The 23061-nt window shown below is 46.4% G+C and overlaps 1 long non-coding RNA gene across 1 annotated transcript in view; it reads left to right on the forward strand.

The window, feature by feature from the left end:
- Nucleotides 1–1505: 1505 nt before the first annotated feature.
- The window catches only part of LOC149345628 (uncharacterized), a 31174-nt gene continuing 9618 nt past the window's right edge, over nt 1506–23061 (forward strand). Inside the window, exons 1-3 of the long non-coding RNA XR_016292331.1 lie at nt 1506–1727; nt 13425–13472; nt 16940–17117. This is a non-coding gene — a long non-coding RNA (uncharacterized LOC149345628). The remainder of the gene's footprint in view (nt 1728–13424; nt 13473–16939; nt 17118–23061) is intronic.

Below are 23061 nucleotides of genomic sequence, written 5' to 3' on the forward strand. Positions count from 1 at the left end.
AATATAAACTTTGTCGCATGTAAGCGGAATCTGATAAATCACACCTTCCCTACACCTGACGAACATGTTGGCATGCTTTACGCCACAGGTTTGCTGTCTTGGCTTTTCATTATTTATCCTGTGACACAACGTAGCTAGCTTGCAAGGGGCAGAAAAGACTACGGGAATCTCATATTTATTTGCAACCTTTTTCAAATTATGTGCTACCCGGTGGGAATACGGGATAACGGCAGGCCTCACCCTCCTATTGCTTTCCTGAGTAACGTTTTTCTTCTTCCCTTTAACTTTCTGAAGCAGAGCTTCAGTCACTGCCGAAATCACAGTCTGCGGAAAACCTGCCTGTATTAACCGTGCGGTCTGCAGTTGGAAGCTCTCTTGCATGCAATGCTCGCATGATTTTGTTAGTGCAGATCCTAATCCTGATGTGGCTATGGCTCTTTTAACTGTTTTTGAGTGAGCTGACTCGTAGGACAACAGCTCTTTTTGACTTCGAGGCTTGTACATCCAACAGAATCTATCTCGCTCCAAGGAGAGTTCCAAGTCCAAAAACTGTAACTTGTTGTTTTGTGGAAATTCACAAGTGAATTCCAAACCATGGCTCAGTTCATTAAATGCATCTAGAATTTCATTTACAGTGGCTCTATAAGCTGGTGCGTCTTGCTTGGCTAATACAACTAAAAAATCGTCGACATACCTGAAAACCTTTAATACTTTGCTCTTGTCGAACCTATCGTCCAGATCTTTGTCAACTGCTGCGAGAAAAATATTACTCAACACTGGCGCTACACAGGACCCTATACAAATTCCTTTCTTCTGTATGTACACCTGATTGTCAAACTCGACCACAGTAGCACTAAGGTAGAATTCCAACAAAGAAAGAAAACTCTCCATTGAAATACCCGCTGAATTTTGAAACAACACACCTTTCTTTTCAATGCAAGACTGAACAGCTGAGAACAACTCTTTGTGTGGAATGGAATAGAAAAGGTCCTTGGCATCTACCGAAAACACACTTCCAATGCCTTTGCAGGATTGAAAGAAAGCAATAATTTCCGTCGAGTTCTTCGTACAGAAGGGATCATCAACGACAAGCGAGTTTAAATGCCTTAACAGGTATTGGCTAATAAGCCTTTGGTAAGTGTAGCGCTCACTAACAATACACCGGAACGGAACCTCCTCTTTGTGAGTCTTTGCAGTAAAAAACATGCTAAGAGTCTTTTCTTTGCACTTACTTATAGAATTTGCCAACTGCTCCAGTTCCAAGTTCTTGCAGAGGGCGACAGCTCGCGATTTCACTTTACTCGGCTTGAGGCTCGTCTGAGTGAAGTTCTTTTCCACCGCACAGCGGGTCTTTTCTCCGTAGATTCCGGGCGGCACCACGACAAACCCTCCTTCCTTGTCTGATTGCAGTAACCGGAGATGTCTATCCTTGAAAAAAGTGACGACGGTGTTGATTCCGGACCGGTCGATTCCGGACCGGAAATCCCCAAGCGACCGGTCCGGAATCAACACCGTCGTCACTTTTTTCAAGGATAGACATCTCCGGTTACTGCAATCAGACAAGGAAGGAGGGTTTGTCGTGGTGCCGCCCGGAATCTACGGAGAAAAGACCCGCTGTGCGGTGGAAAAGAACTTCACTCAGACGAGCCTCAAGCCGAGTAAAGTGAAATCGCGAGCTGTCGCCCTCTGCAAGAACTTGGAACTGGAGCAGTTGGCAAATTCTATAAGTAAGTGCAAAGAAAAGACTCTTAGCATGTTTTTTACTGCAAAGACTCACAAAGAGGAGGTTCCGTTCCGGTGTATTGTTAGTGAGCGCTACACTTACCAAAGGCTTATTAGCCAATACCTGTTAAGGCATTTAAACTCGCTTGTCGTTGATGATCCCTTCTGTACGAAGAACTCGACGGAAATTATTGCTTTCTTTCAATCCTGCAAAGGCATTGGAAGTGTGTTTTCGGTAGATGCCAAGGACCTTTTCTATTCCATTCCACACAAAGAGTTGTTCTCAGCTGTTCAGTCTTGCATTGAAAAGAAAGGTGTGTTGTTTCAAAATTCAGCGGGTATTTCAATGGAGAGTTTTCTTTCTTTGTTGGAATTCTACCTTAGTGCTACTGTGGTCGAGTTTGACAATCAGGTGTACATACAGAAGAAAGGAATTTGTATAGGGTCCTGTGTAGCGCCAGTGTTGAGTAATATTTTTCTCGCAGCAGTTGACAAAGATCTGGACGATAGGTTCGACAAGAGCAAAGTATTAAAGGTTTTCAGGTATGTCGACGATTTTTTAGTTGTATTAGCCAAGCAAGACGCACCAGCTTATAGAGCCACTGTAAATGAAATTCTAGATGCATTTAATGAACTGAGCCATGGTTTGGAATTCACTTGTGAATTTCCACAAAACAACAAGTTACAGTTTTTGGACTTGGAACTCTCCTTGGAGCGAGATAGATTCTGTTGGATGTACAAGCCTCGAAGTCAAAAAGAGCTGTTGTCCTACGAGTCAGCTCACTCAAAAACAGTTAAAAGAGCCATAGCCACATCAGGATTAGGATCTGCACTAACAAAATCATGCGAGCATTGCATGCAAGAGAGCTTCCAACTGCAGACCGCACGGTTAATACAGGCAGGTTTTCCGCAGACTGTGATTTCGGCAGTGACTGAAGCTCTGCTTCAGAAAGTTAAAGGGAAGAAGAAAAACGTTACTCAGGAAAGCAATAGGAGGGTGAGGCCTGCCGTTATCCCGTATTCCCACCGGGTAGCACATAATTTGAAAAAGGTTGCAAATAAATATGAGATTCCCGTAGTCTTTTCTGCCCCTTGCAAGCTAGCTACGTTGTGTCACAGGATAAATAATGAAAAGCCAAGACAGCAAACCTGTGGCGTAAAGCATGCCAACATGTTCGTCAGGTGTAGGGAAGGTGTGATTTATCAGATTCCGCTTACATGCGACAAAGTTTATATTGGTCAAACCGGAAGGTGCCTGAACGAACGTTTAAGGGAACATGAGCGCTCACTTGAAAAAGGCACTGGCTCTAATCTAGCGCTTCATTGCAAAGATTGTAAATGCATGCCTCGATTACGCGACACTATTGTTCTTGATAGGAGTAGAGACAGCGTAGCCCGGGAGTTGAAGGAGGCTTTTTTTATAAAAAGAAAGGGCTTGGAATGTGTCAGTGACGCGTCAAAATCATTGTACAGGAGTGAACTTGCCTTTTTGGAACAACATTGCTAAATTTGTATTGTTGACTACGCGTGTGTCAATCGTTGAGTGTCACTGTTTCATCGTTTTATTGTTAAGGTCTGTGCATGTTTTTAGCCATACGTTGTTACATTCAGTTAGTTTTTATTCTTTCCACAATTCCATTTCGTCATTTTTTATCGGTTTTACCCTTGTTACCTGCTATGGATGTTTTATCGGTTTTTATGGCTCTTTACACCTTGTGACATTAACTGTTTAATTCATCATGTATTTTTTGTTACCATCCCCTTGAGATTCTGCTGACTTTTAGCCTTTTCACCCTGTTATGTTTTTATCGCTTTTATGGCTCTTTACACCATGTGACATTAACTGTGTATAGTCATTGAGTGTAGTTTTCATTTTGTTACCACCCCTTTTGATATTCAGTTCACTGTTAGCTTTTTCACCTTGTTTTGTTTTTATCGATTTTATGGCTCTTTGCACCATGTGACGTTGACTGCATCTGACTATCTTTGGCACTGCCTTCCTATATATTGCGCGAGTTTCGCTCAATAAATTCAGTTGTCAGTCAGCGCTCTTTCCTGTCACTTCCTCGTTTCGCCTTCGGGCTTCTTCTTTCGCGCTGTTTTCACCAATGTCAGTATTGTTGATATGAACAAATAAACTATAGCATGTATATTCCTCTATATTACTCTCGCATCATCTTCAGCAAAACATCAATTGCAGCAGAAAATACTCTTCCATATACCTCCAATTAACCCCGTCCTGCTACAGCTGCAGCCACTTTACCTCGCAAACTTCCAAATTTCATGTGCCCATTGCAATGTTTGCATTTTATTGGCATGCGCTCTAGTTTATCTTCTTTTGAAACACATGCTCTGCCCATGCAGATTTCTTCTAGAATCCAACTGGATCTATTGAGCTATCTGCGGGTTTACATGAGCCCAACAGAGGTTGGTCATGTTTGATATTCAAGAGCGACTTTGAAAAGGCAAGCTGTGACTCGACCCCTAACCTTTTTCTCAATGTTTTTCCACTTTCCCTCAAAAATTGGACTGAACTCGACCTCTGTCAGGCTCATGTATACATGGCTTATATTAATGGCAAGTGACAACCAGCAGCTATGTTGTGAGATGATTTAAACTAGAACTAGGGTAGTGGAGACCAAACAGAGAAAGGGAAGAAAAAACTATTACTTACACTTTACCGAAACTTGTTGTTCCATTCACACAACTGTGATGTAGTGGACCGAGCGATGCCAGAAGAAACGAGCAGTTCCACCTTGAAGAGCAATGCAGCCACATGGGTGCAAACTTCTCCTAACTTAAAAGATACGTTTGTAACCGTTAAATTTCAAGCGTTACCAGAGCGCACACACTTTGAAACTAAAATAAGATACCAATCCAGCTACCCACAAGTGGCACATATTCAACCACTAAAATATCAAACTCGAGAAAAATTTTTGAAGTCCGATGTGCACACGCATGGTAGCGGGGTATAAACATCTTAGTTGTTGCAAACTGGTAGTATGGCACAAGAAAGCGTGAAGTAGGTTAGCTGTGCAGGCTTTGGATTATGTACTCGTACTACTGAGGCGACACATGGGATGTGAGGGGCGTCGCGGTGCTCGGAACCGGAGCAGTTTCAGCCGCCTAGGGACCCTTTTAACAGACCCGACACAGCACGGTCATGAGCGTTTTTTTTCGCAATGGCTGTGAGCAGTGACCGCGCAGAGGGCACAAGAGTTAGAGCCGGTTCTCTCCCAACGAATCGACAGTCAGCGTTCTCAGCTTCAGCCCCGTCGATAAGCAGCCGAGATCTAACCAGCGATGCCGTGGCGGCGGCGGTTGCGATACAGAACCGGATAACACAATAAAAATATAAGATCTCGCATGCACAACACAATCAAAATATGTGACATCCTACGCACTGCATTATTGTACGCTGACTTCACACGTGAACAGTATTCTGACGTGACGATTAGCGTGTAATGCATTTTGAATTTACCGCACGCAGTTATCTTTCTGCTGATCAAGGTAGCGCGTTAAAACGCTGTTGTTCGTCATCCCGCCGGCCACTTGAACTTACCCGGCCATGCATGTGCAGTGAGCTGCCTGTATGCTTCCTTCTTCTCGCAAAAGCGTCCACGCTTCGTACGGCTCGCCGGTGGTCCTCTGCGACGGAGTCACTTTTGCTTTTAAAAAGCAGCACTCTGAACCAAAGTCGGCTGCCAAAACTTGGCGCACGTGCCCTTCTGCTGCAAGAGCGTACGCCTTCAGCGAACGGTAGCGCACTTCATGCTCTCAGTAGTGTAAGGGCCATGCGTCTTAATGAGATAAACGTATATGTCGCCAAAACGTACTTTGGCCTTATTTTTGGCTCGTTTCTCCAGTCCTTCAAAACGAAGGGGTCAGGGTACTGTTTCCCGTCAACTTTCAACTTTTCAACATATCGCTACAGGGCGATTTCAGGCAATGACTTCGCGTACTCTGACAGCTCCATCGCTTCCGAAGCACGTACGGGAGCGTTGGATGCCAGCTGAAGTGAGAGCGTTTTGCCCATCGCCGCTAGTAAGGAGAGCGCTGCAGTCGCTGCACGTGCGTTCCGTGACATCACGTTGTTCACCCTAGGGAGAGGTCTACTGGGTTGAATTTATTAAGGCGAAAGCCTTAATGGCTCCTGCTCGCGGTGTCCGTCCATGCTCGCGGTTTTCGTGCGTGCGCTGGAATCGTGCCAACTGTGGCCTCTCCTCCGCGCAGAGGCGCAACCTCCTCCCCTCCTTAGCAACCGGCGTGCTGGTGAGGGGCGCAGCTGTGCATAGCAACTGTGACGTCACATAGTAGCGGTAGAACGAGCGCGTCGGCGGTGGCAGCTACACCACCGCTCCTTCGCCAGACGTCTCGTTGCAGTCGAGTGAGTGAGACGCATGGCTCCGAAGCGGCCCAATGATTCCACGACAAGCGGTTCGGGGAAGCGGTAGTGGGTTGACCACAAGGCTTTCGCCAAGCACACTTTACAATTTCCAAAGTGTCTTCGGCAATTTTATTTTAATTTATTTCATTGCCAGCTGCGATAGCGAGCAGGTCGCCCCCAACCCGTAGGGCAGGTGGGCCACATGCTTTTTCGTGACACGGACGGACGGAAGCCAGATTTTCTCGTGAACGAGACCTCTGATGCCGTCGCATTAAAAAAAAAGAACAGATTTTATTTGAGCAGGCTCACTCTTATTGCGTTTCGTGGTCGCAGTGATGTCATGAAGGCAGTCGCGTCGAAGTCTATCCTGAGTATTTATCATTTCGGTATTTCACAGCAGCTCATATTTATGTGGTCTTTTTTTGGCGGCAATTATTTCCTCTTCTCCCTTTTGGCGGACGCCGCTGGTGCACCGCTTATTGTTACGAGACAGGCTAAGTGCCAGTTGCGGGAGGAGTGGGGATGACCGCCCATAGGCGCCAATCAACTGAACCTGACTTAGAATTGAGAGGCCGGTACATTTGCAAACTAGGGTGCTGCACACTGTCGTACTTGGAAATGAGGGGCGTTTTACTTTTGATACCCTCTCAATAATATTTATAATTTCTTCATATATCTGCTGTGGTGAACTGCAGATATATCAAACGTCACCAACGAGGTGATCAACTACCTCACTGTTCAGCGAAGCTATAAAAGGGCTTTGAAGGCTGGTTGTTTACATATGTTAGCAGGAAGTGGCCGGATTCTTCTCGAATAAAGCAAACTGGTTTATTTAAGGATACAAGAATACAAGAAGTTACGGATACTACAGTAAGTTAACGGTCCTTGATACGTAGGAGGTTCGGCGGATCTGCAGAGTTGGGAGGGCTTTTCCGACGCATCTCGTTTTGTCGACGTCTGACGGTCCTCTCCTGGGCCTCGCTCGAAGCATTCGTCACTTCGTGCTGTTGCGTTCTGGGCCAGCCGAGAGGGACGAGTGTCGGCGTTCTGGGCGAGCCGAGCGGGATGCGCGCCGGCGCTCCGGACCAGCCGAGTGGGACGCGTGGCGGCGTTCTGGGCAGAGCGCTAACACATAGAACTCTTTAGATTATCAACTGCCCGCATCACGATTTGGATTAAATTCTTCGTCATTGGCTAGTGCCGTTTAGCTCTTAGCTAGCGTTTCGACTGAGCCCCTCTTAGCGAGTGTGCGCTCGTAAGAGAATGCCTCGCAGAAGCATGGCAAATGCCAGGCATCAGTTATAATGTGCTTCCGGCCATGGTTAAAGGTCAGCCTGGCTGCCAGGCGGCATTTCGAGTTGGAGCTCAAGCGTATCAAGAGCTCTCCCAGCCAAAGCCGGACATGATTTTATGGAACGGACGAAATAAACGACGAAGTAGAAATCAAATAGCTCACTTCCATCGTCATGGCCCATGGCGCTGTGCGTGACCGATACTCTTGGGAGCAGCTAAGGAGTAGCCGGCCTTTGTTGGGCAATGGTCAGGAGAAGTCAGCGGTGTTAGCACCTGTGCTATACACCATGGTCGCGCAAACGCGCAATCCGGCATACACATGACGCCACCGCCTCCAAATGACCCCACCATACATACGCGAGCCATTTAGTTTTTTTATTTAGATATTACACAGGACAATATAAATACATATTCTGCAACAAAATACACTGCAGTGAACAGCAGTATACGTAAGCACAGTGTTAAATTTATTTACCATCCTGAGAAGAGTGTTGCATTCCATTTTTATTTTCCTTCATATAACTTACACGTTATCAGATGCTGCGTAGAAACAAAAAAAAACAGTATTGTTTGAAATGTTAACGAAAGTCCCGGAAAGAGACGGTCATTATTCTCATGCGCGGGGACTGTATTGAAATTTTAGAATACCTGGTTCGTCTAAGGGCCAGTCAGTGACAATACTACTCGGAGACAGTATACTTAAAGCGCTGCTTGCGATATTCTTACAGCGGCGATATATATGCTAAGGAGTGGCTTTTAGAAAAGCACGCAAGCTTTTCAGAAGAGGTCTTTCGGCGGCCTCTAGCGTAGGCGGATCTATTCGAGATCTCATCAACAGCAGACGTGAAGTCCCTGCCATGTAAGTACCTTCTTTAAAGTGGCTTCTGAGCTGGACGCTCACGATACTAGAGTTGTCCCCAATTTCCACACAGACAACAGGGCCATATGCCCACTAATGGCAGAAACGAAACTAGAGCACAAATGGAACCTGTGTCTACGGAACCTTGCTTAATTTCAATGGAATTGCTAAGTACGGCGTTCTAATGGGTTGTTCTGGCGAGTTCAATTTATCGGAGTTGCACGCGAGGCTCGGGAACAAAAACAGAAAGCACCAGTATGCGGGAATGAGGAAAGCCACTTTCTCATTGCTGGCTAACTACGCACTGGGATTTTTGCACTCTTTTTTATGTCTCCAATTCTTGTAGCGCCATTACGACGAAATCAAGATTGCCAAAAAAGTATGCCCCGCATTAACGTTTAGCGTCGCGTGCTTGCAATACATTAGTGTAATCGGTATCACAAGAAAACAAGTGACGTCTCACTTTTCGGACGCAGTAGAAGTTCTTAAGAAAACAAAAGAAACAGAAGCAGACAATTTACTTTGATATCGAGCGTGCGCGAAACTGGTCCATCTCGCGGTGAGACCGTGGACGAGAAAATCCACTTGTGCGCTGTGAAATTTGAAGTCAATGCAATTAAGGCGTAGCATCATGCACATTTCTACATTTCCTTGGGATTTCTAGACATGCAAGCTCACATCCTTATCTAAAGAGTTTTGTTCGGGTTTCATGGCACATGGCATCTCATGCCATCATCCGACAAATCGTAATGGCAATAACAGCTGAGCTTATCGAAAAAAATAGAAAAAGCACCCTTAAACTACAGATTACACGACCGCATATTTCAATCAGTAGAGAGCTGGGTTACTGGTTGCGGCATGTACCAAATGGCTTGTTGTTTGTAAAAACATTGATGAGTGACACGGGGTTATGAGCGCAGTTCGAGTAAAATTAGTTTTTATCAATTCTCCAATTCAATGGCTCTAAGAATGTACATGGAAAATTTTGCTGTCATCTGTGCTCCAGAAAGCGACGAATTTATATTATATCGAGAGTAATATCACCGCTTCTGGTTGGGCAAACATGTCGCCAGCGCCGTTTGACAAACGTGCGCTCATATGCAGTTAATTTTGTTGATCTTGAAGTCTTCTAATGGTTCGGTGATCCGACGACACGTTGCGGAACAGACAGGACACTTCTTCGGGACTATGTGGTTTATTCACGAGCGCACATCAGCGACTTCTCTCCGAACCCTCTCTCGGACCTCGCTCGGTCTCCGCTGCGGTGCCGGCCGGTCCCTCCGGACTCCCTCGAGCTCCGATCTCGAAGTCCCCCCCTGGTCCGATCTCCCCGATCTCTTCCCGGCCGGTCTCTGATCTCTCCAATTCCCCGGGTCCAATCTCTCTCCCCTTTTTCTCGCCAAAAACTCGCCCTTAAATGCACTTTCCCAGCACTCTGGGGACAATTTTTGTAACCAATAGGAAATGCGCTTGTCAGAGCCAATCAGGAGAACTTCGTTCAAACTAAAGGAGCCAATAGCACGCCGTTGCTCACGGGGTTGTTGTTTACACGAGCACCGCGCGAATTCCACGAAGACGTTACGCATTTCCCCTTGGTTATAGCACCGACACACACAAACACACTAAAACACCACCGGCGGCACAGGGAAAGCGAACACTCAGTCCAAACCGCGCGTACTGCCCTGGTCGCACTCCCCCCTTCGCTGCTCGCCTCCGGAGACATCCGGTCCGTCATGCGCCGTGCTGTCGAAACCAATAAATTTACACGCGGCCCCCTTCGAAACTCCAGGGGTCCGCGCATCGGCTGCGTCTTGCGGCCCGAACGCGGCCTAGCGAGGTCGGGCCTCCTTACTGCCGGTTGACCGTCGTTGCCGCCATCTGCCGCGTTTGTCTCAAAACAAACCCATTTCGGCGGCGCCGGGATGGCGGCCACTCGAGGAGACCCGACAAACAGCCAAGACACTAAAAACCAAGGGGGCCAGGCTACCGGTTTCGGGGTGCGTGCACAATGGGTTCCTGAGCCGCAACTCGGCAACACAACTTATGCTGAGAAATGTTAGACCCTTGTTGCACAGGCAGCTCTAACAATCGCGGTTTGCCCATGATCCACAGAAACCCAAACAGCGGTTATGCTGCTAAACGCGGTTACCGCGAACCGAGCTTGGCGACTACGGTTAGCTTCGTTAGAATTTTTCGTTACAATTTTATTTCAATGAGTGTTCAGCGTCTGCATGGTCACACTAATGCTTTCAACAAGTCCTTTTTTCGCAGCACAATATCAGCATGGAAACAACTACCCGAAGCAATAGCCTCCGAGCACGACGCACTTAAATTTAGGACTAAACTTGGTGCCCATCTCAACAAATAACTGCATCTGTTTTATTTTTGCGTAATTTGTTATTCTTTCAAGTTTATGTGATAGTGGTCCGTATTGCGTTTATTTTTTTAAACATTGTACTTCTACTGCTTATAGCCTGTTTTAGTTTTTGAATTTTGTTTGTTACAGTCTATGCTATCTTTGTATTGTTATTGTATTACTGCACTGTAGTGCCTGTTCTCGTTTTTCTATTAGGGACGATACATAGGTTATCGATTCCCCACCCCCCTTATGTAATACCCCTCTTAGGGGCCTTTAAGGGATAATAAATGACGATGATGAATATGGCGGCGTCTCCGGACACAGGGAGCCCCCCTTCGGCGTCCTAGCGAGAAAAGTTCATGAGCTCACCCGCTTCAACAACGCACATTTTTCACACGAAACCATGTTTCAAGAACAACGCAAACTTATGCGTTTTAGCTTTATTATGTTTCTACTTAGGGCTATATGCCCTAAGTAGAAACATAATAAAGCTAAAACGCATAAGTTTGCGTTTGCACATCCGAGTCACGAGAGTGCAATAACTCGAGGAATAAGAATCGGGTACAATGAATGAATGAATGAATGAATGAATGAATGAATGAATGAATGAATGAATGAATGAATGAATGAATGAATGAATGAATGAAACTTTATTTGGCTTCTGGAATTGTCTGGGTGGTCGTCATCAGTCCATAATTACAATGGCTTGGGCTGCCTGTCGGATTTTAGCACGTGGAGCTGCTCAAAGAGACCTGTGTGGGCCAACTCCGCCTCCATTCCGCTAGGCTGAGTTCTCTAGTGTTCAGCTTCCATAGATACTTCTCCGCATGCGGTGCATGTTTTGTTTTGTATTTTTGGGGCCAGATTTTGTGGTACTTGGCTACCTTTGGGAGGGTCCCAGCCTGTCCCCTGTATGCTACTGCACCTACTGCCTCCTGTCTGCTAAGTTCCTTGTGCCGCTCTGCGTATTATTTTCTTCGCCATTTGAAGTATCCCAATGGCTCCCCTGCGTGAAAGGGGTTGATGGCTCTGAGGCAGTGGGTGCAGCTGCCCATAGATGGCAGTTTACCCTTAACGGAAAAGTATATAACAGCCGTATCTCACTGGTACTGACCTATGGGGCAGAAAAGTGGAGGCTAACAAAGAGGGCTCATGATTCATACCTGCAGCGAAGGAGCACAAACACCAAGAGAAGGAACATGCGAAAGCACAGACGAACGTTGCACTCACAATTTGTTTATTGGGAAAAATTTCGGGCAATAAAAAGCGCCTCACGCGTCTGCATACTACAGGGAGGATAAAAACGAACAACAATAACGTGCCAAGGTAACACCAGAAAACATTTTATCATATTGCTGCGAAAAGGTTCAACTTCGAGTGTACATAAAAACCGAAGCATCACTAATACAGCAATTTGCTCTTATATGAAAGGCCTCCAGGAGTTCATGTGCCGTTTGGTACTTGCTGCCGCCTAGATTCTAAAACTCTCGAATCGTGGCGAACATGTCGTGCATGACTGGCAGTGCATAACCAGGTGCACATTTTCTTTCTTCTTCAAATTTCTTCGGTGCTCCCCTAGCCGGTCGTTGATACAACGCCCAGTTTGACCGATGTACACTTTTCCACATGAAAGTGGCAGCTTGTATACCACTCCAGAAGCGCACTGCACAAATGAAGTGGTGTGCTTTTTTTAACACACCTGTTTCTTCTTGTCCCTTTCCAAAATTCCGCTGGCATGTCGGTTGCCAAGTTTTTTTGTGTTGTGTTGGGTTGTGTTGGGTTTATTGGCGCATAAGCAGCTAAGGCTATCATGCGCCAAGAACAAGGTATGGAAAAAATATGCTTGAGCAGAGTTTGAAAACAAAGTGGATAAAAACGGTGGTGTAAAGGGCCTAAAAGTTATTTAAACTAACTAGCTGATGAAAGACAAGAATTCTAAAAATGTCTGATAGCAGGAACTTTTAAAGGTTGGGTTACCTCCGCAGACATCCTTGGCTCGGCAAGGATTTCGAGGCTCCCAACAACTCAGAAAAAGACCTCAGTCTCCTTCTCATGATTGAGAAAGTGGCTGAGGTGTATAATTGTATGTAGCGAAGCACAGGGTGAGTAGATTAGAGTTCATGAAGAACACTGGCTTCCCTTAAAAAGCTAAAAACACAGGGTATACTGACAAGTGCATCTTCGCCTAAAATCAATGCTGGATGAAAAGGAATGTGTTCTTTGTAAAAGGTAGTAAAATGTTTTTTTCTTAGTGATTCAAGTTCTGTGCATGAGAATAATATGTGGTTTACTGTTAGTTCATCTCCGCACTTTCCACAAACAGGTTTGTCTTCTTTTGTAAGTAGGAAGTTGTGTGTGCGATGTGTGTGTCCAATGCGGAGACGGCATAAAATAACTTCGATGAAACGTTCTTGGTGGGAGCATGACTTCCATTCTTCTATAACTGCTTTTACTAAGTGGAGCTTATTATTACCTTCAATATTCCATTCAGACTGCCATTTATCTCTGAGCTTATACTGCACTAACTTCATGCCATCTTTGTAGGGAATGTTAACTTTCTTTCTTTGTTTGTTCCGAGCTTTCGCAGCACATTCATCCGCTTTCTCATTGCCAGTGATTCCAATGTGGCTGGGAACCCAGCAAAAGTTTGTCTTGTCCCTGTATTGTGGCGCTTGTTATGTTGTGTATGATATTACCAATTAGTGGTGTCACTGCATTTCTATGGTGAGGTGAGGTTAGTATGCTCAGAGAATCAGTGTAAATGATACTGTTCTGAATGTTCTCATTTATTATTTTTTCTACAGCCAGTAAGACTGCGTAACACTCGGCGGTGAAAATGGATGCACACTCAGGTAGCCGTACTATTTTTTCCCAATTATTCTGAACTACAGCACTTCCCACGTAGTGCGCCGATTTTGATCCATCGGTATAAAATGCTTCGTATTCTCCGTATTTTTCGTTGAGTGCTAAATATTCTTGTAATATCTGTTCATGTGGCGTATGTTTTTTCCGAAATTGTGTTAATGTGCAGTCGCACACAGATGGTAGGCAGTACCAAGGTGGGAGTGGATCAGGTTTGCGGGCAATATTAGGTAACATGTTCATTATGTCTAGTTCTTGGCATTTCTCTTCAAAGCGGAGAAGGAGTGGTCTGATTGCTAGAGGTTTGTTGGTAAATAGTGTTCGAGATGGACACTTTGTAACGAGTGGGTAACAGATGTGTTTAGGCTGTGAACGGATCTTTAAAATGTATGAGCATGTGAGCATTGTTCGTCTGTCTGCAAGTGGTGGTTGAATGGTTTCTACGTAAAGGCTTTTTATGGGTGATGTCCTGTAAGCACCAGTTGAAAGACGCAAACCCATATTGTGCACAGGGTCCAGTCGCTTCAAGTACGATGGCCTTGCTGATCCATACACTATGCAGCCATAATCTAAAACGGAACGTACTACAGAGCGATAAATCTGTAGAAGGCATACCCGATCAGAACCCCAGTGTTTGCGTGAAAGGACTTTAAGTATGTTCAGTGATAGCGACGCTTTCTTCTTTAGTGCGTTTATCTGAGGCAGGAAAGTAAGCTTTTTATCGAAGGTGATGCCTAGAAATTTGTGTTCCTTTTTTAAAGGCAGCTCGGTTTGGTTTAGGTGTAATGTGGGATCTGTGTACAAGCCTCGTTTGAGTGAAAAAAGTAAGGCTACTGTTTTCTGTGGTGAGAACTGGAAACCATTCTTTTCTGCCCATGTTGCCAGTTTGTTGATTGTAAGTTGTACTTGTCTTTCACATGTAGATATATTGGAAGATGTGCACGCTATCTGAAGATCGTCAACATAGACTGAATATGTTATGTACCTTGGTATTATTTTGTTAAGAGAATTCATTTTTACAATAAAAAGAGTTGTGCTTAAAATACACCCTTGAGACACTCCATTTTCCTGAATAAAATCCCTCGAAAGGGTTGAGCCTACACGGACCTTAAATGAACGGTTAGATAAAAAGTCTTTAATGGAGTTCAGTATTCTGCCACGGATGCCAAGCTCAGCTAAGTCCTGGAGAATCCCGAACCTCCAGGTAGTATCATATGTTTTTTCTAAATCAAAAAAGACGCTAAGACAGTGTTGCTTGTGTATAAAAGCTTCTCTGACAGTATTTTCAAGGCGGACTAGGTGGTCTGTAGTGCAGCATCCCTTTTTAAATCCACACTGATGGATATCAAGAAGTTCACCAGATTGAAGAACAAAGGCTAGTCTTATATTTAGGACACTTTCGAAGGATTTGGCAAGGCAACTGGTCAGGGCTATGGGTCTATAACTGCTAGAAGAAGTTGGGGGTTTACTAGGCTTAAGAAGCGGTACAATAATAGCTTTCTTCCAGGCTTCCGGTATTTTCCCAGATATGAAAATTGTGTTAAAGAATCTTAAAAGTGCGTCCACGGCTGGCTCGGAAAGATGTGCAAGCATTTCATAGTGTATTTCGTCGGGTCCTGGAGCAGTTTTTTTGCCGGCAGATAGTACTTTATTGATTTCTTGGAAGGTAATTATGCAATTGTATTTTTCATTTGCGCCTCCACTTGTTGGGAGCCTCTGTTTTTCAGCTGTGTTTTTGTATTTTAAAAGAGACTGTGTATAGCGAGATGAACTTGAAACTGCAGCGAAATGTTCCCCTAATATGTCTGCCTGTTCCTCTATGCTTGTTTGTGTGCCGGGTGTTGTTAAAAAAGGAATTGTGAATGGTGAAAAGGTGCCATTTAATTTTCGAACCTGCCTCCACATTTTGTTCGATGGGATCTGACTGTTGATAGATGAAACATAATTCTGCCATGAAGCTTTCTCGGCACTGCGACGGACGTACCGAGCTTTAGCTTTTGCCTTTTTAAAATTCAAGAGATTCTCATAGGTCGGATACCTACGGAATTTACCCCAAGCTCTATTTTGTTGTTTTTTAGCCTCCTTACAGTCTTTTGTACACCATACTTTATGGTTTTGTCGCGCTACTCCTGACGACTGAGGAATAGCTGTGAGTGCGGCAGTTATGATACAATTAGTGAAGTTTTCATTTATTTGGTCGATGGTGAGATTTTCTAAAAGTATATTTTCTAAATTTGCTTTTGCTCTAAAAAGTGACCAGTCGGCGAGGTGAAGCTTCCAGCGCCGTGGCCTTGTGGGGATTATTTCCGGTGGGGATGTTAAAGTGATTAGTATAGGGAGGTGATCGCTGCCATATGGGTTGTCAATGACGTCCCAGTTAAAATCGTTAAAAACAGAAGGTGAACTAAAAGACAAATCTAAACAGGTCATTTTCCCTGTGGCAGGAGAGCAGTATGTAGCTTTTTCTGTATTTAAAAGGCATACACTATTTGTGAGAATAAAATATTCGATTATTTGACCCCTAGAGTCACAGCGCTCACTTCCCCAAAAAGGGGAGTGAGCGTTAAAATCCCCGACTACTAGATATGGTTCTGGAAGTTCATCAATGAGGCCTTGTAGATCGTGGACTGTTAGTGTGAGATGTGGAGGAATATATACAGAGCAGATCGTAATTGTTTTGTAGCTGACAATGCTGACTGCAACTGCCTCAAGTTTTGTTTTCAGTCTGATCTCTTGAGCAGGGACGCCGCTTTGTATGACAATCGCGACGCCTCCCGAGAGTCTATTTGCCTGCTCACGATCGCGTCTAAAAGTTTTATAATGTTTCAGGACGTTCATATGTTGTGGACCTAGATTGCTTTCCTGGAGACATAAGGCTACGGGTGACATTGACCCTAAAATATTTTTATGTCATCGTAATGTCTCAATATTCCTCGGCAGTTCCACTGAACTAGAAAAGCCATGTTTATGTTTGGGGTATGAACGATTGGAGGTTTACTTATGTTCTGGGGCCGTTATGGTGGCCCTGCCTTTTTTCCGCTCAAGAGAGCTGTTCCGCCGCTGCAAAGCGGGCGGATCTAAAGTTACCTCCATCACCTCACTGGAGGTGCTGGAAGACCGCGGGGAAGCCGCGGATGTGTTGGTGTCAGGCCTCCCCCGACGGGGGGAAGTCCTGCGGGATGCTGACCCATGGGCCGGCACTCCCTGGCTTGGAGTTGGCAGAGCAGCTTTTGCTGTCCCTGCCTGGGGCGTGGGTGGCCCTGCTACAGGCACAGTGGAACTGGCCTCGGCAGGTGCCGGAGTGCTGTGTGGTGCTACGCCCCTGCGCACCACATCAGCGAAGTTTGGTTTTGCTGAGAAGGAGAATGTATTTGTAAGTGCAAAACGCCTTCTGGCTTCTTTAAATGAAATGTTTTCTTTTGTCTTTATGGTAATGATTTCTTTCTCTTTTTTCCAGGACGGACACGCCCTGGAGTACGCAGCATGGTCTCCTTCGCAGTTTGCGCAGCGTAGTGCTGCGTGGCATTCCTCAGACTGGTGGTCCTTTGATGCGCATTTCGCGCAGGTTTTGCGGCCGCGGCAGCTCTGTGAGCCATGGCCAAACTTCTGGCAATTAAAACAGCGTCGGGGATTGGGTATGTAGTGCCTTACGTTGACTTTCAGGTATCCTACTTCGATTGTTTCGGGCAAGCTGCTGGTGTTAAATGTGAGGACCATGTGTTTGGTGTCTATTTCCTTGTTATCCTTGCGGATTTTGATCCTGTGGACGTCAATTACATTTTGTTCGGATAGTCCTTGAAGCATTTCAGTTTCTGTTAGGTGGATAAAGTCAGCCTCTGAGATAACGCCTTTGACTGAGTTGAGGGATCGGTGGGCAGTCACGGAGACAGAAATGTCCCCTATGGAATCGATGTTTGCAAGTTTCGAGCACTGGATGCTCTCGCGTAGTTCAAGGAGTAGGTCGCCGCTGGACATTTTGGATACCTTATAGCCAGCCCTAAGGTATCTGTTAGGCATTTGGTACCAAGAAATGGGGATATGATTCGGGCTTGCTTTTGTTCACAGTTACTGTGTATAACATGAAACTTATTGAAAGTTGGTTTCTTTTTCATGAAAAAGTCTGATGCTTCGTTCCGCCCTCTTTTGAGAGAGCGATCGGGTTTGGAAAGGGGGGGAGCCATAAAAAATTGATGTTTTTCGGTCATGGTGCCAGCCACCCACCATGGAGTCCAACAAGGGGACGCGACAGGAACCTGAAAGTAAGTCCTGCCCACGCCAGCTGTACACCTTAACTATAACCTAATATGACTCAACTCAGGGCAGTTGGTCACACACGGTTAACCCTCGCCGCCAGGAAAAAGAGGAAAAAAACAAAGAAGGGAGGAGGAGACAGGAGAGTTGTAAGAAAGGAGATAGGAAAGTGAAAGATGAGAGGAGAACAGGAAAAGGCGACTGCCGATTTCCCCCGGTCGGGTCAGGCCGGAGGTGCCGTCTACAGGAAGCTGGGGCCAAAGTGGTGTGTTGCCTCCGCCGAGGGGCCTTAAGGGTCCAAACGCTCGGCATCGGCTCAACCACCAGGATCCCCTTTTCCCCGGACACGGCGATGCCACGCACGGCTAAGCGCGGATGCTCGGGTCCATGGTGACGCATTGTTCACCATCATCCCCCTGCGGGGATGTCCCTGTGGATGCTCGGGTTAACCCCGTGGTGTCGCCACTCACCAACGTCTGCATGCTGCAGACGCCCCCCTGCGGGGACCAAGTTTTTTTACTATTTTAGAATTTTACCTTAACCGTAGTTTTACCGCTTTTAACAATCACCTCTATTTAGAACGACATCGTGTCCCTTGACACGCATGGTGTCAGACGTGGGATCGAGTTCGTAGGAGCGGTGCCGCGGCGCTCGATTGACAGAGGATTGTGCAGGGGACCATCCCACGTGAACACCCCGAGGTCCGGCCGCCACTCTGGCTAATCCTCCGCCAGGAAACTTCAGCTTTGACCCGACATCGGAGTGACCAGAATTGGTTCAGGTGTTCGACGACTACCGATGCGCCACACGTCTGAACGAAAGGAAAAAAGAAGTCCAAGTCCGGATGCAGCTGTAAACTGAGGGCATGCAAGCCAGAAAATTTTTTCAACCTTGTCGTTTCTAGGAAGAAAACTCGAAGAGCTACAAGACTGTCTGCAAAAAGTATTCTGCTCACTTCGTTGCAACAAAGAACGTTGTTTACGAAAGCGCCTGTTTTCACCGCAGGCAACAGGAACCCGGGTAGACAGTCGTTCTGTTCGTTAATGCTTTGCATGTCCTGGCTGACCGCTGCGATTTCGGTACCCTCCAGACTCGTCTGGTACGGTACAGGTTCGTCGTCGGACTTGCAGATGCCGCACTGTCAGAGTCGCTCTAGATAGGTTCCAATCTCACCTTGGGGACAGTGCTTGCAAAGGATTGCCTCAAGCAGGCTGTTAAGCGACAACAGCAAGAACTATGCTCCGCCGAGGCAACATCGGATCTCTGGGCTGCAGCTCGAAAGACGGCGCCGAGTGCCTCGACTTACCGCAACAGCGACGTTCGCAAACCTACGGGACGCCGTGCGCAGAAACGTCATGAGGACTTGGAACGATGCCAGTTTTGTGGACGCTCCTACCATCCTAGGTTCAAGTGCCCTGCTCGGGCACGACGGTGTAAGAGCTCCAGAGCCAAAGGACACCTCGTTGTGGTCAGCATGAATACCCCCCCCCCCCCTCCCAATCACGAGGTAGGGGTTCCCGCTCTACAGTCGGAGCCAGAAAGCTTTGTTGATGTCCTGTCAGATAAAGAATTGGAAACCATGCACCCACAGTTGTTCTGTTGCCTTGGCAGAATGTCCGCTAAATACACCGTTCAGCTCTAAGAGGGGGCTTCACCTTTCTCCATAAGCACACCTCGTCATGTTCCGATTCCATTAAAGGAAGCTATGAAAACCGAACTACACAAAATGGAACGAGAAGGAGTAATAGTCGATGAGCCAACCAAGTGGTGTGCAGGAACCGTGCGAGTGCCCAAGCATTCAGAAACAGTGCGCATCTGCGTACATTTAACCACGCTAAACAAGAGTGTGTTTGGAGAGCGTTTCGTGTTGCCGAAACATGATGATTAGTTTGGCGTACTTGCTGGAGCGTCATATTTTTGCAGTTAGACGATAACTCGGGCTTCCATCAAATTAAACTGGCAGAGGCGTGTCATTTGCTCACCACTTCCATCACACCTTTTGGCCACTACTGTTTCTCAGATTACGATTTGGAATAATTTCTGCCTTTGAACTATTTCAGAAGCGCAACAGTGAAAGAGGAGCACTGCAAACTTCGCTCCACATTGGAAAACAACTGCTTCTTGCAACAACGGCAGAGACCGACAAGTCTCCTAGCCTCAATGTCATCACCTCCCTCCTTCATACTGAAATAATGTGGCGACCCAAAAGAGAAAACAGTAAAAATAAATAAGAAATACAAGACGTATGCAACGCTGACAAACCTTTTTACCACATTCGGTGGTCAAAAACTCATGCTTTGAAAGGCGACACTAAATGCTGGTGGAAGGTGCGGAAAGCTTCGTGTTAGCGGCTTTCTGTGCACGAGCATAAACGGTCTGAACGAAAGGCAAGAAGTCCAAGTCCGGATGCCGCTGTACACCATGGGCATGGAAACCAGGAAAATTGTTCAAACTTTTCGTCTCTCGGAAGAAGAATCGAAGAGCTACGAGACTGTCTGAAAAAAGCCTTCTGCTCAGTTCGTTGCAACAAAGAACGTTGTGTACGAAAGCGCCGGTTTTCACCGCAGGCCACAGGAACCCGCGGAGTCAGTCGTTCAGTTCGTAAACGCTCAACATGTCCTGGCTGAACGCTGCTATTTCGGCATCCTCCTGACTCGTCTGGTACGACACAGGTTCGTCGTCGGATTTGCAGATGCCGCACCGTCAGAGTCGCTCCAGATGGACTCCAATCTCATTTTCGGGACAGCGCTTGCGAAGGGTTGCCTCGAGGAGACGGTTCAGCTACAACAGCGAGAACTGCACCTGTAGAGGGCTAGCATGCACTATGCGTATTTACCCCTCCCCCCCACCCCCTTGTGGATAAGATAACTTCGCCGTTGAGCGGTCACAAAGGGATTTGTGGATGCGCGCAGGATCATTACGGGCTTCTGTCTTTACCATTTCTGGCATATGCGGCATAACATTTCCGGCACTTAGATATCTACTTGAAGCAGTAGAAGTTTGCTCTGCCAACAGCTTCTATCACATTAAAACAAAATCGCCTAAAAGTCGGAGCAAAATACTCACATGCCCAACGGCATATGCGTCACCTAAGAGTGGGTGGTGCTGCTGAAGTGAACGTCCTACTTTCTGAAAAAACTTTTTTGAAGGACACGAGAGAAATGGACGGAAAAACAGGGAGGTTAACCAGGGGATGCTCAGTAGGCTGCCCTACTTTCACAATAAAATATACGAGCAATAGAACATTCAAATTAAAATATTGAACGGTTACTGAATATTTACAAATACAACACAATCGCGCTTACACTGTTTTCTTTATCTCTTGGTACACGGCATCAACAATTCTTCTTGTCGTTTAGTAATCAATGAGGCTTTCTTGTCCTTCATGCAAAAAGGTGAACTCCAGAAGGGAAAAACTTTCCCATCTTCACCTCCTTGGCTAAAGAGAGGCGATTGGTATATCTTAGATTAAAAATGAAAACCAAGCATCCTTCCCCGCCTTACCCAGAGAAAAATGTCAGTGGCATAGCTCAGCTAGGCTAGGATATAGGTAGTGAAAGCAGTTTCGTCTACTGACATTTGGGTAGCGACATGCCGCCGTTGCGCGAGCCGGCTTCTCTCTCGGAGGCGGATTGATTTTTCCAAAGAAAAAAATGAAATAAAACGCCTTCGCCGTAGCAACAGCGTGAACGAACTTTCTACGCACTGTGCGAGTAATGACACGGTTAGCTGTATCACCTTCTCCACGTTTGAATGTGCGGGGAGTGTGTGAAAACCTTGACACATCGCGGCATGTCGTCTGTCCCCGCCGCCTAACTAAAGTTTCCAGCGAAAGTGCGAAGTTTACCAGCTTGGCGGCGTCTCTTCGCGAAACGTCCCTCTTGTTCTTCGGGCGTCTCGGGCGGCATGCTTAGCCTCACGCTGTCAGCCGGCCTTCTACCATGAAAACTGGTCCCGGTCACTTCAGAAAGACTTTATAAAGGCTTCAGACAATTACGGAGGCAATAAATTCGCCACGGCTAACACTGAAACCCGAGAAATGCCACTTCGCCTGCGGCGAGCTGCTGCTTGTGGGTCATATCGTAAGCAAGGATGGAATTCACCCAGACCAGCAGAAAACGCACCATAGAGCAGTTTTCTCCGCTGGCGGCAAATAAACTAACGCGCAGATTCATCGCGCTCTGCGCGTATTACCGACGATTCGTCAAAACCTCTTATCTAGCTGGCCAAGGGAGACGCGCATTTAAATGAGAAGCCCCCAAGGGAAGCCTCCAAGGAAATTCGCCATCGTTTACAGTGTCCGCCAGTTCTCGGGCTATTGAACGAAAAAGCCGAGACTGGCAATCAATCCGAAGAAAGCAGCGTCGAAGGAAGAAGCACCGTTCTTCAGAAAAACGACAGTCTGGAGAAAGTATATGTATTCACATACGCTACCATTCCCTGTGGAAGGCAGAAGTTGAGTATTCGGCAACCGCGGAGGGCTTCGTTATCCCCTTGGCTGCATCAAAGTTCCAGCTCTGCTTGTACACAGTACCTTTCCAGGTTTTCTTAGATAACAATGCAGTTTGCCGGCTTCGCATAATGCATTATGCGCCTCCGGGAGCTCGACATTACTGTCGCCTAAAAGACTGGAGGGATGCGCACCAATGCAGACTACCTGGCGCAAGCTCCAGACACCAAGCCGCTCGAAGAGAACGATAAGGAGGCCTGTTTGGGATTGAGAACAACCACCTATCTTCCACAACAACAACGCTAGGACCGCGACCTACAGCGTCTCGTGCAGTACCTGGAAGGCAAGAATTTTTCACTTCCAGCAGCCTTCAACCCTGGTTCCTCTTCTCTGCGCTTTTCAGTTGACATTGCATTGAAAAAGAACGCGCCCCTCCCGTCCTCAAAAAAAAAAAAAAGGCCATGTGCCGCTTCGTCGTTTCCAGCATCCTAGAAGGAAAAATTCAGGGGGTTCTCCCGACGAACCATGAGCAGGGCACCTCGGGTTCACCATCATCCTTTGCCGCTTTGAAGACGAATACTACTTGCCATAACTGTCCGCAGACGTGGTACGATTCTTAAAATCCTGCCTAGACTGAATGAGAAGAAAACATCAAACGATCCAGTCAGCAAGACTGCTCAACTCAATGCCATCAACAACAAAGCCATTCCAGCAGAGTGGTATGGAACTCCTTGGCCGTTTGCCGACGTGAAGTCCGGAAACAAATAGATAATGGTGATGACCAACTACGTGACCGGCTGCAACAAAGCACAAGCCCTACAAAACGACATAGCAGCAGAAGTCTGACAAATTTTGTGGAATACTTCCTGCTGTGAGAC

This window comes from Amblyomma mixtum, chromosome 4 (assembly GCF_055824585.1).
Source record: "Amblyomma mixtum isolate Tamu chromosome 4, ASM5582458v1, whole genome shotgun sequence".
Classification (NCBI taxonomy): domain Eukaryota; kingdom Metazoa; phylum Arthropoda; class Arachnida; order Ixodida; family Ixodidae; genus Amblyomma; species Amblyomma mixtum.